The 17,013-nt window shown below is 35.9% G+C and overlaps 1 non-coding gene across 1 annotated transcript; it reads right to left on the reverse strand.

Moving 5' to 3' along the window:
• Positions 1-16,408: 16,408 nt before the first annotated feature.
• LOC112724237 (small nucleolar RNA R71) lies at positions 16,409-16,516 on the reverse strand. Its single transcript, XR_003163410.1, has one exon. It is a non-coding gene; the product is annotated as a small nucleolar RNA R71 (small nucleolar RNA).
• Positions 16,517-17,013: the final 497 nt, after the last annotated feature.

A 17,013-nucleotide genomic window follows, 5' to 3' on the forward strand; every position in this document is an offset into this window, starting at 1 on the left:
TTATCTTTGTTAATTAAATTGAACTTCAATAATCCCAATCTTTTCTTAGGAAATAAATAGGATTTGAAGATCAAACCAATTAATCCCTTGACCTTCCTTTATCTTAGTAAAGGTTAACAAAGTGGAATTAAGATTCAATTCTCATCATCATTGATAAGGATAACTAGGATAGGACCTCCAATTTCTCATACCTTGCCAAAAGTTTATTTACAGTCATTTATTTATTTTAATTTCCATTTAAATTACTTGTTCTTCATTTACTTTAATTGCTAATTAAACTATTCACTCCTCATTCTCAAAACCCCAAATTTACAATCTCCATAACCAATAATAAGAACATACTTCCCTGCAGTTCCTTGAGAAGACGACCCGAGGTTTGAATACTTCGGTTATCAGTTTATTTAAGGGTTTGTTACTTGTGACAACCAAAACGTTTGTACGAAGGAATTTCTGTTGGTTTAGAGACTATACTACAACGCAACTGTTTTTATAAAATTCTTTACCACCATAAAATCCCAACGTCAAAATGGCGCCGTTGCCGGAGAACTGCAATCGTGTGCCTTATTATTGGTTATTGTAAATATTTTTCTTTTACTTATTTATTTGTCTTTATTTTCCCCTCTTTATTTCTTTTTAGCTACTATGAATTCTCACCTCTTCCGCTTTGAGTTTGGTTCTAATGTTATTGAAAGGAATGGAAGTTATAACAGAAACATGCATCAAGGTCAGAGTAACCAAAGATGGATGGAGCCAAGAGGATCTGATCAACCCTTTAGGCAACAACACCCTCTAAGATATCATGGACAAAGACCATTCTACAATGCATACCAAGCAAATAGACATGGTGGACAACCTTGTAATTACCAACAATCCCCACCCTGTGCTTATAGGCCATCCTCTCAACGTAACTTCGAACCACCACACTCACAAGCTCCTTTTCACCATTCACCACCGTATGATCCTCATTTACCCCAGTTCCAATCCAATCACTCCCAAACACCACCACTTCCCCCTGTGCCATATCCAAATCTATCACCCCGTGAATCAGAGGTTCGCCTCAAGGAAACAGTAAATTGACTTCAAACATCCCTTCATCAACTGGAGCAAGCAGTAAGTCAATTATCTTCTAGACGTTCGAACATTCAAGGACCTCCCACAGCCCCATGTGGACAATCTAACGAAGAGCGTAATATGAAGGAGATACTAGAAACTCCAGTGGACAAGACAGAGCATAGCTTCGTACTGGAACAAGTAGAGGAAGCTGTTATTATTGAAGAAGAAGAGTTGGTTGAAGACTTAGGAGACGCTGAACCTCCATGGGAATCAAAACTTGTGGAGCATTCTGTCAAGGATGTTACAATTGATGCTGAGGAGGATTGTGCGCAATCCCCAGAGCAAGTCTTTCATGAAGAACTAGACAGAATAGCCCAAGAAGCAAATTTCCTTGACGATGATAGTCACAAGTCAAATTCTCCTAGTAATGAACTCGCATCCGCAAGTGAATTCTCTGAGATCAAAGAATCTTTCCCAAGTGAATACGACGATGATACGGAGGTAGATTTCTCTCAACCTCCAGTCTATGACTTAAGTGATGAGGAAGACATAGATGACTTTGATCAGGACATGGATACATTTGAAGAATCTTGCAAGGAAGTGGAGAATTTCACAGAAGAGCACAAGGGAGTAGAACTCACAGAACCACTGGAACCGCCTATCCCAAGGCCATTACCACCCAATACAAGTTTTAAGTGGGTACAATCCTTAACCTTTAACTGTATCTTTCCACTTGAATATGGTTTGCTTCAAACAGATGGCCAGCTTAGAGCTCTCTGCAGCTTTAAGAGTAAAAGGGAAATGGCTCGTACTCAGAGCTGGTGCACAAATTTTAATAAGGTTCCACGCTTTAACTCGAAGTGCACAAATTGGCACCATGATTAATCGGATGGACCTCGAAAAATGTTTGGTTATCCTGGTGAGAATCTAATTTCTAAACTGCCCAGATGGAAAAGTATAGATCAAGATGAAGGCGGATTTAAAAGCAAAGCTTGGGATCCTGGAATCTATGCTGACATTCGTCACCCCGGGGGCCTGAGAATCTATTTGAAGCTGCTCAGAAGCTTTACATGCCTAGTTTGGGACCCCGGAGGCTATTGGCATTCCAAGCATTGGTGGAGATTTATGGATGAATTTAAGCATAAGCCGCCATAACAGGAAGCTCATCCAATGTCCAACTTAAGGACTTTAACTAAAAGTGCTAGGTGGGAGACAACCCACCATGGTATGATCGTCCCTTTTTTAATTTTTATTTAGTTTTATTTGTTTTCAAGTTTTATTTTATTGAACCTGGAGTTTTGCATCTCATTCATATTAATCATTGCATTCTACATACTGCATAATTGCATACCTGCATAAAAAAAAAGGGGTGCGCGACGCGACCGCATCACTCATGCGATCGCGTGACCTTGAGATCGGCGTAAAGATTCAACGTCCAGAAAGTTAGGCTGGAATCGTGCGGCCATTATGCGTTTAGCATAAAATGCCCACGCGATCGCGTCACTTGTACAACCTCAATCCCACGCGACAGCGTGAGCGACGCGATTGCGTTGCATAGGATTGCACAACACCCCAAAAAGAGACAGAGAGTTGAGCTGAAACGACACTGGATTCGTGCGTTTAGCACAATTTCCAGCGACGCGATCGCATGCTCCAGGCGATCACGTCATTCACTCTTTTCCCATTCCATGCGATCGCGTGCCCCACGCGATCGCGTCAACCACCATTTCAGCCCAACCACGCGACCGCGTGCCCCACGCAATCGCGTGGATTCAAATTTATATCCCCCAAGTCACGCGAACCCTATCAATCGCGCCCCCCCCCCCCCCCCCCCAAACCCCTCTCCTCCCCTCTCTTCTTCTCCAATCACACCACCACCACCACGCCACCGCCAGACGCCGCCGACCACCCAGACCACGCCGCCACCCACCCCCCTCCTCCTTCCCCCTTCTCTCTTCTTCTTTCTTCTTCTTCCCCACTAACCGCCACTGCCCACGCCGTGCAACCACCACCCACCGCCGCCGCCCCATTACCACTGCCCAGCACCAACCACAGCCCCCCTTCCTTCCCCTATTACCCCCTACCCCCATTACCCCTAACTTTCCCTCCCTTCCTCCGAACAGCAGCCACCGCCGCCGCGCCACCCTCCTCCGCCGCGCCGGATGCCACCGCCATCATCCCCAGCCACCTCTCTGCCCCACTCTCTTTCTTACGCCTACCAGGTTCCGACAAATGCAACCCATCTATCCTTCGTAGTTAATTCATATTTTTCTGTTTATGCTCGTCATTAGGCTAGTTAGATATGCATGTTGTAGTGGATTTTAGGTTGTTAGGTAGCCTAGGATGTGGTTAGTGGATTTAGGTCTGTTTAACTGCGCTGTTCGTGTTTCTTGTTTCATTATTTTCACAATTCTGCTATTGCTGTGATGTTAGTTTTGTTCATATGCTGTAATTTCTTGTTTCATGCTGCTCTTTACTCTAATTTTTCATGTTCTTATTCCTTATATGTAATTGCAGCTGTATTTCTGATTCATATGAACTATTCTGTTGTTGTTTATTTTCTGGGACAATCTAATTTTAGCCGGAATGCTGCCCAAATTTCTGTAAAATGTTTCCATTCATGTCTTGATTTTGGCATTTTCAACTGTGCTTTCCTTAGATTTAACCAAAACAATTCATGAATGCCAGGGCAAGCTTTCTTATTCTTTTTGATTTCCTGGTTCATAATTTGCATTTTTGATGTTTGATTCCAATTTTTGCTATTTCTATATCTATTTGAATCATCATCAACCTGTTTTCCTTATTTGGATATAAGTTACTTATAGCTTCTAACTGTGAATACTTGTTACTTGGAATATTTTCATTATGCCACTTACTTTAACCCCCTTTTTACTAACTCACTAATGTTAACTTCCTAAACTCTTTTTCAATTCTAACTAACCTAACCTTTCAAAACTTCTCTTCTGATTTTCTTTCACTTTCTTTTAACATTCTAACCATGGCATGATGTCAATTTTTCTATTTAACATGATTTCTAATACATTTTGGATTGTTAATTTTACTTCTCGAACTTTTAACTCCTATTCAATCCTTAATGCAGATTTACTTAGCTCATATTTATTACTCTCCTGCTCCTTTGCCACTATGTGCTTCTTTTGTTAATTGCCTCCTTGTTTTCCTATTTTTATTATATCCTTGAATTCTGTTTTTCAGGATGTCGGACTCCCACAGAAAAGGAAAAAGAAAGGCAACAACTGGCAAACGGAAAAGAGGAGAATCCTCTATGTCTATCATAGATCTCATGCATGATGCCTCCTTGCGGGGGAAAAATTTTACCCCGCAGGAGAAGGCCGACCAGCTAATCCCAGCTACTGATCCAGTAAAATTTGCAAATCGATACTGTGAGCTGAGGTATCCGGTGTTTGCAGCCTCCAGGAACCTATACCTGGAGAGAACTTTGAAGATCCCAGAAGAACTCCAGCAATACACCTCTGACCAGATCAAACAAAGAGGCTGGTTCTTCCTGGAGAGAAACCTGACTGAGGTCAATGCATCTTGGGTTAGGGAATTCTACTGCAATTACTTCAAAACCTCCCTAGATGCAGTGAACCTTAGAGGAAAGTAGATTCTGCTCACTGAAGAGGCCATTGAAGATGTTCTGAAGCTTCTGCCTAAAACTGATCAGTTGGATGGTTATCAGAAAGCTGAGAAAGATATGCACTTCATGTGATTTGATTGGGATGCAGTAAAGGCCAGGATAGCCCTTGACCCGACCGTTCCTTGGATTATGGGTCAGAACACTACCATGCCAAAGGGAATCAAGCGGATTTACTTGAATGATGAGGCTCGGATATAGCATCAAATACTTAGCAACTTCATTATGCCGAGTACTCACGAGACTGAGATACCAGCCGCTATGATCACCCTCCTTTGGTGTGTGATGGAGGGTAAGGACCTGTACCTGCCATGCTTTATCCGGTACTATATGGCCAGGGTCCACGTCCAATGCACTCTTCCCTTTCCTTATCTGGTTACACAGCTAGGCCATCGAGCTGACGTGCCTTGGGAGGATGCTGATGAGAAGCCACCTGCTGCAGAATGCAAGAAGATTATCCCACACAGCAGGAACTTTCTGGCTTTGGGCTACAGACCTCCATTCCTCACTGCTACTGCTGACACAGCCACACCATCTGCCGGCCCCTCTTCTTCCACAGCTACCCCTGCCACCACCACTGCACCTCCACGTCCCCTAGAGCCCATCTATCATCTAGTGCACCGCCTGTTTCGACGGCTTGCCTAGATGGAGCGTCGCAACAAGCGACGCTATGAGCAACTGAAGCTGATGATACGAACTAGCGACATCCCCTCCGAGCCTGACACACTATCCAAGGCATCTGAGGAGGAGGCGGATGATCACAAGGTAGAGACCCATCCCCAGAGCGAGGCTGCGCAGGCAGGCACCCAGCAGGCAGCATCACATCAGAAGGCTCTGCCTCAGATTCAGGCTGTAGACCTCGAGATCCCTATTTAGTCAACACCTCCTCTGCAGCAGGCTGATACTCCGACCGCTACCACATAGACCCCAGCTACCCACCTTTCTAGTGATGACACCCCTTCACACCCTGCTTGAGCCCCGATGCTTCATTTTAAGTGTGGGGAGGTCGCCATCTTTCGCGTTTTTTTTTGGTGAACCACTACATACTCTTTTTATTTATTTTGCTACTTTTCTGTATTTTTCTCTTTATTTTTATTTTTATTTTCTCAGTACTTATATATATTACTATTTTTATGTATATATTCTATGTTGCACTTTAGTTCATATTCTAGCCATTTAGTTTTAGTTGCAATTCTAACTTATTAGTTATAGAAATTGTGGATTAATTAGTATAGTTTACCTTTTTTAGCATAAGATAGCTTAGTTTAAATTGAAAATATAAAAAAGGAAGTAAACTAGGGACTTGAACATAATAGAAACAATCCACACACCTTGTATATATAGCATTACATGTTAGTTAGTTAACAAAATTTCATCAAGAAGAAACACTAGAACTTTAAAGCCACCTTAAGTTTTACATTGAGAATAATGGGAATTTTTAACTAAACCTGCATGACATACATAAGTGATAAATGATTTTTGAGCTAGAGAACACACAGCCTGTGATTTTTGAGCTTAATTTTATGGTCACATTCAAACCATAATATTTTATTCCTGTGTGTTCCACCCTTTCTTTTTATTCTGATGTTCTTTACTTTGTTTTAATCTATATGTCCAATTATAGAATAGAAATACATACCAAGAGAGTGATTGAGGCCATTATTTGATTTTAGCTCACTTATCCCAAAATAACCTACCTTTCACATCACCCTTGTTAGCCCCCTTGAGCCTTTAAATCCCTTTTTTCTATAAACCACATTACTAGCCTTAAGCAGAAAAAAAAATCCCAAATTGAATCCTTGGTTAGTTTAAGATAGAAATTGTGTATGATTTACATATGGGATACCTATTGGGAACATGGATGATAAAAACAAAAAGGTAGAAAAGTTGAAAAGAATAAAATAATTCAAATAAAAATTTTGGGACGCATGCTCATGTGAAATCAAAATAATTGAATTACCATGTGCATTAAAAAAAAGTGTTGTGAATAAAGGGGACACAAAAGAATTTCCCAAACTTGAAATAAAGCAATGCACATGGGATAAAAATAATAAATATTGAAACATGAGCATGTAACATCAAAAGTGGGAAAATATGGAAAAATAGGTGAAGAAGCTTTGCTTTACAAAGTATGTATGTTAGATGAGATATTAGCCTAATTAAGGATTCACTTATTAGCTCACTTAGCCTTATACATATACCCTTACCTTTACCTTGGCCCCATTACAACCTTAACTAAAGACCTCATGATTTTTGGTATGTCTATACTCTATAATTGTTGATTGGTTAGATAAAGAACAAAGTTATAGAAAGTAAGAATAAAAAGAAGAATAGAGTGATTAACCCAATAAACACTGAGTGACTAGAGAGTAAACACAAAATCCAGTGATGGTTCAATAGCTCATTAACATATATCTCTGCTAAATTATTAATCGTTTTGCAAGTTTATAAAATGTTTTTCTCTCCCATCTCAATTGTAAAGGCACTTTATCACTATCTAAGGTTTGAACTTTTGAAGCCCTTTTTGGCCCAAATCCAAGTCCAGAAGGCATAGACCAGAGGTTATGAAGTGAGGGAATGCATCTGTTCAGGAGAGTCTCCACTTAGTTAATTTTCATGATTTAGATTTAGTTGAGAGAGAGGTTCTCTCCTCTCTCTTCTCTCTTTAGGATTAGGATTTAGAATTAGGATTTTATTCGCTTTCAGGATTATCTCTTTATCAGGTTCAATATTTCTTTTTATTTACTTTTGTAATTTAATCTATGAATTCTTCCATGTTGCAGATTACTCTTTTGAATTAATGTTATTTGAGGTATTTCAGTTTATTATTGCTTTTCTTTTATTTACATTATTGTTATTCCCATCTGAAGGCATTTTTATTCCAGTAGATTTACTTTTCTCCCTTTTGGTCTTGGTTAAGAAATCAGTAACTCAGGAGTTATCAAACTCAAACATGATTGATAATTGTTATCTTTGTTAATTAAATTGAACTTCAATAATCCCAATCTTTTCTTAGGAAATAAATAGGATTTGAAGATCAAACCAATTAATCCCTTGACCTTCCTTTATCTTAGTAAAGGTTAACAAAGTGGAATTAAGATTCAATTCTCATCATCATTGATAAGGATAACTAGGATAGGACCTCCAATTTCTCATACCTTGCCAAAAGTTTATTTACAGTCATTTATTTATTTTACTTGCCATTTAAATTACTTGTTCTTCATTTACTTTAATTGCTAATTAAACTATTCACTCCTCATTCTCAAAACCCCAAATTTACAATCTCCATAACCAATAATAAGAACATACTTCCCTGCAGTTCCTTGAGAAGACGACCCGAGGTTTGAATACTTCGGTTATCAATTTATTTAGGGGTTTGTTACTTGTGACAACCAAAACGTTTGTACGAAGGGATTTCTGTTGGTTTAGAGACTATATCTACAACGCGACTGTTTTTATAAAATTCTTTACCACCATAAAGTCCCAACGTCAATAATCATCTCAGCTCGTTCTCAAGGCCAAACAATACTTCTACTTATCCCTTTTTCTTTTCGTTCTTTCTTTCGTTTCTTTTATTCCTACTCTCTACTTTCCTGTGGCAGAGGTTCTTTAGATTATTTTAATCTTTTCTCTCTGCTCTTCTGTGGCAGAGGTTTCTTTAATATTTTTCTTTTCTTTTCTTTTCTTTCCTATTATTCCATAATATAAATTATTTTCGCATTACTCCCTCGCCTCTCCCTAAGTGTCTTGGAAAAGAATTATAACGTTCTTTAATTAAGTCTGCGTTCTCTAAAGCTTTTAGGATTACTTTGCTTGCTTGCTTACTCATTAATATTACACATTATAGTATTCTTACAAAATAATATCTTTGATAAATACAAATTATAATAATAATTTATTTTAATATAATTGAATAATTTTAAAGAAGTATTTAAAATAATATTTATAATCTTCTTTTAAAACTTAGTTTATAAAATCTTATTTTTAAAATTTTTATTAATTACTCTTTAAATTACTAACTTTTTAATGTTCTATTTTTAATATCAATATTTTATAAAATTATATTTTAACTCTTACTTATTTTTATATTTATAAATATAACCTAAATTTTTATAAAATATCCATTTTATCCCTGAACTTTACTTATTACCTAAAATACGCGAAAGCTTATACAATTATAAGTTATACCTCGATTTTTATATACAAATACAATATTACCCTTTAAAAATAAAATTTAGTTACTAATCTTTCTTTAATACCAAAATTGAAACCCATAATTCTTTCCTTTCAAAATATTACTTGTATTTTAATCTATTTTCGAGTTTTTCGGTTACCGATTTTTCACAGCTTTTTGTTTAATCTCTCGGCCATCAAACCTTATCACTTTTAATCAATAATTTTCATTCACAACAGCACTAAAATCATCAAAATAACCCCATTTGGACTTTTCTGCATGGCCGAACCGCAATTCATAAACAATGACAATAACTTCACAGAATTTCAACGTAAACCTAATCAAACTCAAACAGTAATCAATCAAATCAACATTCACTTATCAAATTCATATTTAATTATTATAAAGTTACCAAACCCTATCTTTGTACGAATTTAAAATCAACGAAAACTCTGGAAAAGCTTTTTGATTGAGCTGCTGAAGAAGAAAACGTCAGAAATCGCCTGTGTCTCCTAAAACTCCAATTGGCCAAACTAGAGAAGAAATTGAGCTACGTCACTGTCAACTTCTACCGGACAAAAGTAACAGCAACGTGTAGAAGATGAGGATACGGACACTTTTATCGGAGTAGATTTTTTTATTGGAGTTACAGATTAAAAGAAACCAAAAAAAAAAAAAATTAAAATGAACTCACGGTTTTCACATGAACTTCGGCCACTCTCTCCTCTTGTTTTGATACATGCAAGTTCGGTTATTGCATAATGAATATGCTTAATGGATGTGATGATGATTTGGGCAATGAAAGGGTGATTAAGTGTCACCTTTATATATATGTATCTATTGGTACACAGGCCACGTTTGGCTTGATCTCACTTAGTTTCCCTAGGCTTTCGGCCATGAGGAATGATCGGTTAAATATTATTAAGTAATAATGTTATTTAAAGAACATAGGATGAGTTAAGATAATAATACATGAGGTTGAATAATAATAATAATAATAATAATAATAATAATAATAAGGTTAAATATATGTGAGTTACTAACTTAAATACATTAGTAACTTAAGAATATAAAGATATTTGATAGGGCTTTAGCAACTCTAAACTTATCACGAAATACCAATAATTAATTCTATCGACAAAAGTCGGACTTGATAATATTATTAATATTATTATCTAAGTTCCATTATAACTAGAGCAAGTAAAATAAATAAACAAGATAATAATAAAATTATATTACCATCTATTTTACTTCGGGATTTGAAATTGACTCGTCATAATAAAACTAATCGCTTTAAAATATTATTTTAAAAAAACTCGCATTAGTGCAAAAATTAGAGTTGTTACAGAAGTTGTCGTAATATCTGCTCTATCAGAGTAGCGCAGGCAAAAGCATGACCTTCTGATAGTAAGGATATTACATTATAGTATCAAAAAAGTCTTTCCTGTAGAATCTGAGAAATTGACTGACTATGCTTCAATTGCATACTCTGAGCGTCTACCATGTAGTAGGTCTTGTCCTGATGACAAGAGTTAGAGCTTTAGGCACATGACTGTCTACTAATTAACTCTGTTAGTCTACCATGCACATTTTTTTTGTATTCGATTTGGCCAACCTAATGCTTCGTGTTTATGTATTTGGGAACACTAATGGGTTATCATAGACGATATAGGAGTATAGGTAACGCGACTCACAGGTGTTGGGAACGTTAGAAGTTTCTCTTTGAGGATAGCTCAATTTCGAATCTTAATCTTTGCTTTATCCTTGTAACTTGATCTATCCTTTCCAATCCTATCCCCTTATTTGCTTGATTGCCCTTATCAAGGTTTCTTGATTTGAGATTTTCAACCCTATTGTGTTTTTCCTTAAGTTACAGCATAATGATAAGATATGTAATAGTTTGTATATAATGTTAATTTTCTAGGACAAAAATTTTTGAAAAGTGGGTAGGATGTAAAATTCAGAAAAATAATAAATAATTAATTAATAAATTAAATGAGAACAAAAAAGATTAAAAATTTAAAATTTATATTTTGGAGAATTGAAAATAATTAGAATACGAATTAAAATTCTAATCTTAAAGATTTTGGCCCAAAATTGGGCCAACGAGCTAAAACAAGTGAACCAGACTCAAGTGGGCCCAAGCCCACAGATATAACACTTAACAAAGTCACATTTCAGTCTCCATTCCCCATCTATGAGAGTGAAGGGCCGATATGAAAGGAGAAAGAGTGGAGAAACCCTAACACTATTTGTCACCATCTTTAATCGCCCATAAATTTTGATTCGGAGCTCCGATTGATGAGCTGTTTGCGGTCACACATCGCTTTCCTCATCCTCTTCATTTTTATATAAGTGTTTCAATGAGTAAATCCAAAATCGCTATCCAATTTTTCATTCTCCACTATTTTATATTTTTGGGTAGTTAGTGTTGAAATTTTGTGATTTTGATTATTTAGGGGTACTCTAGCATGTCTTCCAAGTGGTTCCATCCCTATTGTGTATAGGTTAAGGTAAGAGAACTCTTTTCCTTTGATTGTTTCTAATTATGTATGAAACCCTAGTTTGAAATGTGAATAAATTGATTAATTAGATTGAATAAGAGTAATGGCTAGCTTGGGTTGAGTTGGTGTTGCGGAATTAGGGCTTTGCTTGTTTTTGGGAACACTTGGTGGAAGCTTGGTGCCGTTGGTTAAAGTTTGAGTTGATTGGAGGAGGAAATTCAAGAGTTAGAAACTGCCGTCAATGAGGTAGGGGTTTTCTAAAAAATCATTTTTATACAAGGATTGTTATGAATCGATATCGATATAAAAATTTTACTTTTGATGATGTGCTTGAATGATGATTTGGTGTAAATGTGTGTTGGATGATGGCCGAAATTGTATGTTTGATTAGTAAATAAATTTTATGGTTTTGATTACCTTGTGATGAGTTATAGATTGGGTTGAATGATGTTGATGTTAGAGTTTGGGCCTAAGACCGAGATGAGGTGAGTTATTCTCTACATGGTAAGTCATGAAAAGTGATGGATTGCCACGATTGAACTTGAAATGATTGGTATATGTGGTTGTGTTTTGGAATAAATTGTGAATATGGTGAAGCTTGTTGGGTATTTAAATATGAGTAGTGATACATATATATATTGGGTGTTTTGATATGATTGATGATTGAAGTTGGAGTTTCTATAATGACTGAGAATCAAGAGGTGTGAATTGATATGTTTATGAATGATTAAGAATGAGATTTAGTGGTGATTAATGTTGTGGTTGAAATTAGATTGTTGGCATGAATTGGGCATGTGAGTATATATAAATTGCTGTTTGAAAGGATATAAGAAATGAGGCATGAAAAGGTGTTGTGATTGAGATAAGAATTTATGTTGTTTACAAAGAAGGTATTTGAAAAAGGGGCAATATTGCTTGTTGCGAAAATTTTGGATAAAGAGTGATTTTGACTAACTTCGGCGCACCATAACTTGGCGCTCAGAGTTTGGATTTGGGTGTAATTTGTCTTAAATTATAGATGAGGATGAGAGATTTAAAATGGTTTAAAAATGAAGAAAATTTGAATTTTGTAGAGAAAGTTATGAGAGTTAGAAATTTTGTACAAAAATAAAAAATTTAAGAAGTTGCAGAAAACTAGAATTTCTAGTATGCATGCCCACGCACCATATGGTGTGCATGCATGGAACATAGGCAATGGAAGCTGATGAGCGGATAATTTATACGCTTTTTGGCATTGTTTTTACATAGTTTTCAGTATGATTTAGTTAGTTTTTAATATATTTTTATTAGTTTTTAAATAAAAATCACATTTATGGACTTTTCTATGAGTTTGTGTGTTTTTCTATGATTTCAGGTAATTTCTGGCTAAAATTGAGGGACTTGAGCAAAAATCAGATTCAGAGGCTGAAGAAGGACTGCAGATGCTGTTGGATTCTGACCTCCCTACACTCAAAGTGGATTTTCTGGAGCTACAAAAGCCCAAATGGAGCGCTTTCAATTGCGTTGGAAAGTAGACATCCAGAAATTTCCAGCAATATATAATAGTCCATACTTTGCCCGAGTTTAGATGACGCAAATTGGCGTTCAACGCCAGCCTTCTGCCCTATTCTGGAGTTAAACGCCAGAAACAGGTTACAAACTGGCGTTTAATTCCAAGAAAGACCTCTACACATGAAAACTTCAATGCTCAGCCCAAGCACACACCAAGTGGGCCCGAGAGTAGATTTCTGCATTATTTACTCATTTCTGTAACCCTAGTAACTAGTTTAGTATAAATAGAACTTTTTACTATCATGTTAAGAATCCGATCTTTTGATCATTTTTAGATCTCTAGACCTCCATGGGAGGCTGGCCACTCGGCCATGTCTACCCTATTTTCACTTATGTATTTTCAACGGTGGAGTTTCTATACACCATAGATTAAGGTGTGGAGCTCTGCTGTTCCTCATGAATTAATGCAAAGTACTATTATTTTTCTATTCAATTCAAGCCTATTTCTTCTCTAAGATATTCATTCGCACACAAGAACATGATGAATGTGATGATTATGTGACGCTCATCACCATTCTCACTTATGAACGCGTGCTTGACAACCACTTCCGTTCTACATGCAAACAAGCTTGAATGTGTATCTCTTAGCCTCCTGATCGTGAGATCAGAGTCTTCGTGGTATAGGCTAGAATTATTGGCGGCCATTCTTGAGATCCGGAAAGTCTAAACTTTGTCTGTGGTATTTCGAGTAGGATCTTGGAAGGGATAGCTGTGACGAGCTTCAAACTCGCGAGTGCTGGGCGTAATGACAGACGCAAAAGGATTACTAAATCCTATTCCAATATGATCGAGAACCGACAGATGATTAGCCGTGCGGTGACAGCGCATCTTGGACCATTTTCATTGAGAGGATGGGAAGTAGCCATTGACAATGGTGATGCCCTACATAAAGCTTGCCATAGAAAGGAGTATGAAGGATTGGATGAAAGCAGTAGGAAAGCAGAGATTCAGAAGGAACTAAGCATCTCTATACGCTTATCTGAAATTCTCACCAATGAATTACATAAGTATCTCTATCTTTATTTTACGTTTTATATATCTTTTAATTATTAAAACTCTATAACCATTTGAATCTGCCTGACTGAGATTTACAAGGTGACCATAGCTTGCTTCAAGCCGACAATCTCCGTGGGATCGACCCTTACTCACGTAAGGTTTATTACTTGGACGACCTAGTGCACTTGCTGGTTAGTTGTGCGAAGTTGTGACAAAGAACTAAGATTATGAATGTGCGTATTAAGTCTTTAACGCCGTTACCAAGGAATGAACGTGCGTATTAAGTCTATGTTCTTCAGAATTTTTAAGAATGAATTCTAGAGTTTCAGATGATGCTTTTATCATCACAGGAGTCAGTTGATTCCCATCAATTTGGTTGTTGTATGTAATGTCCTGCTGAAGCTTGTTCTGCCCTGTCTAATCTCTTTAGACTGAAGCTTTAGACTAACATTGCATGATTCCTGGAATCTTTATTAAAAATTTTGAGTTTCTTATTTTCTTTTTCCAAATAATTTTTCAAAAATCCAAAAAAAAAATTAACAAAATCATAAAACCAAAAATATTTTGTGTTTCTTGTTTGAGTCTAGTGTCAAATTTTAAGTTTGGTGTCAATTGCATTCTTCTTATTTTCGAAAATTCATCATATGTTCTTCATGATCTTCAAATTGTTCTTGATGAATCTCCTTGTTTGATCTTTTCATTTTCATGTTTTGTGTCTTTTCTTATTTTCCATATGCATTTTTGAATTATTAGTGTCTAAAGTTTGAAAATTTCTAAGTTTGGTGTCTTGCATGTTTTTCTTTTCTTAAAAATTTTCAAAAATAAGTCTTGATGTTCATCTTGATCTTCAAAGTGTTCTTGGTGTTCATCTTGACATTCAAAGTGTTCTTGCATGCATTAGTTGTTTTGATTCATAATTCTTATGTTTTGTTTCAATTTAGTGTTTTTCTCTCTCATCATTAAAAATTCAAAAATAAAAAATATATCTTTCCTTGTTTTACTCATAAATTTCAATTTCAAAATTCTATCTTTTCAAATCTTTTTCAAAAATCAAATTTTTTTCATTTATTTTTATATATTTTCAAAATTTTTTTAAAAATTGATTTTCAAAATATTTTTCCTATTCTTACTTCATATTTTCAAAAATCTCACTAACATTTAAATTTTAGATTCAAAAATTTCAAGTTGTTACTTGCCTATTAAGAAAGGTTCAATCTTTAAATTTTAAAATCATATCTTTTTGTTTCTTGTTAGTCAAGTAATCAACTTTAATTTTCAAAATCTTATCTTTTTAATTTTCAATCATATCTTTTTGATTGCTAATTTCAAAATCTTTTTCAAAATCAAATCTTTTTAATTTCTTCTTCAATCATATCTTTTCAATCATATCTTTTTTTAAATAAATTGTAATCATATCTTCTCAATCAAATCTTTTTCAAAATAAGTTTCAATCACATCTTTTTCAAAATCAATTTCAAAATCTTTTCTAACTTCTTTTCTAACTTCTTATCTTTTCAAAAATTGATTTTCATATCTTTTTCAAAACTACCTAACTAATTCTCTCTCTAATTTTCGAAAATCACCTTCCTCTTTTTTCAAAATTCCTTTTTGATTAACTAATTGTTTTAAATTTTAATTTAATTTCATTTTATTTTTCTTTTTTCTTAATTTTCGAATTCTAACCTTAATTTTAAATTAAAAACAAAAATATTTTTATTTTATTTTATTTAATTTTTGAATTCTTCCCTCTCTCATCTCCTTCTAATTATTTGTTTATCTACTAACACTTCTCTTCTTCTTAAAAAAATTCGAACCCTCTCCCTCTTTGTGTTCGAATTTCTCTTCTTCTATTCTTTTCTTCTTCTACTCACATAAAGGAATCTCTATACTGTGACATAGAGGATTCCTCTTCTTTTCTGTTCTCTTCTTTTTCACATGAGCAGGAGCAAGGATAAGAACATTCTTGTTGAAGCTGATCCGGAACCTGAAAGGACTCTGAAGAGGAAGCTAAGATAAGCTAAAACACAACACTCTGAAGAAGACTTTACTGAAATTTTCGAAAAAGAAGTAGAGATGGCCGAAACCAATAACAATGGTGGAAGTGCAAGGAAGATGCTTGGTGACTTTACTGCACCAAATTCCAACTTACATGGAAGAAGCATCTCAATTCCTGCCATTGGAGCAAACAATTTTGAGCTAAAGCCTCAATTAGTTTCTCTAATGCAACAGAACTGCAAGTTTCATAGACTTCCATCAGAAGATCCTTTTCAGTTCTTAACTGAATTCTTACAAATCTATGATACTGTTAAGACCAATGGGGTTGATCCCGAGGTCTACAGGCTTATGCTTTTCCCGTTTGCTGTAAGAGACAGAGCTAGAATATAGTTGGACTCTCAACCTAAAGATAGCCTGAACAATTGGGATAAGCTGGTCACGGCTTTCTTAGCCAAGTTCTTTCCTCCTCAAAAGCTTAGCAAGCTTAGAGTGGATGTTCAAACCTTCAAACAGAAAGAAGGTGAATCCCTCTATGAAGCTTGGGAGAGATATAAGCAACTAACCAAAAAGTGTCCTTCTAACATGCTTTCAGAATGGACCATCCTGGATATATTCTATGATGGTCTGTCTGAATTATCAAAGATGTCATTGGACCATTCTGCAGGTGGATCCATTCACCTAAAGAAAACGCCTGCAGAAGCTCAGGAACTCATTGACATGGTTGCAAATAACCAGTTCATGTACACTTCTGAAAGGAATCCTGTGAGTAATGGAACGCCTCAGAGGAAGGGAGTTCTTGAAATTGATACTCTGAATGCCATATTGGCTCAGAATAAAATATTGACTCAGCAAGTCAATATGATTTCTCAGAGTCTGAATGGATTGCAAGCTGCATCCAACAGTACTAAAGAGGCATCTTCTGAAGAAGAAGCTTATGATCCTGAGAACCCTGCAATAGCAGAGGTGAATTACATGGGTGAACCCTATGGAAACACCTATAATCCCTCATGGAGAAATCATCTAAATTTCTCATAGAAGGATCAGCAAAACCCTCAACAAGGCTTTAATAATGGTGGAAGAAATAG

This window comes from Arachis hypogaea, chromosome 11 (assembly GCF_003086295.3).
Source record: "Arachis hypogaea cultivar Tifrunner chromosome 11, arahy.Tifrunner.gnm2.J5K5, whole genome shotgun sequence".
In the NCBI taxonomy this organism is placed as follows: Eukaryota; Viridiplantae; Streptophyta; class Magnoliopsida; order Fabales; family Fabaceae; genus Arachis; species Arachis hypogaea.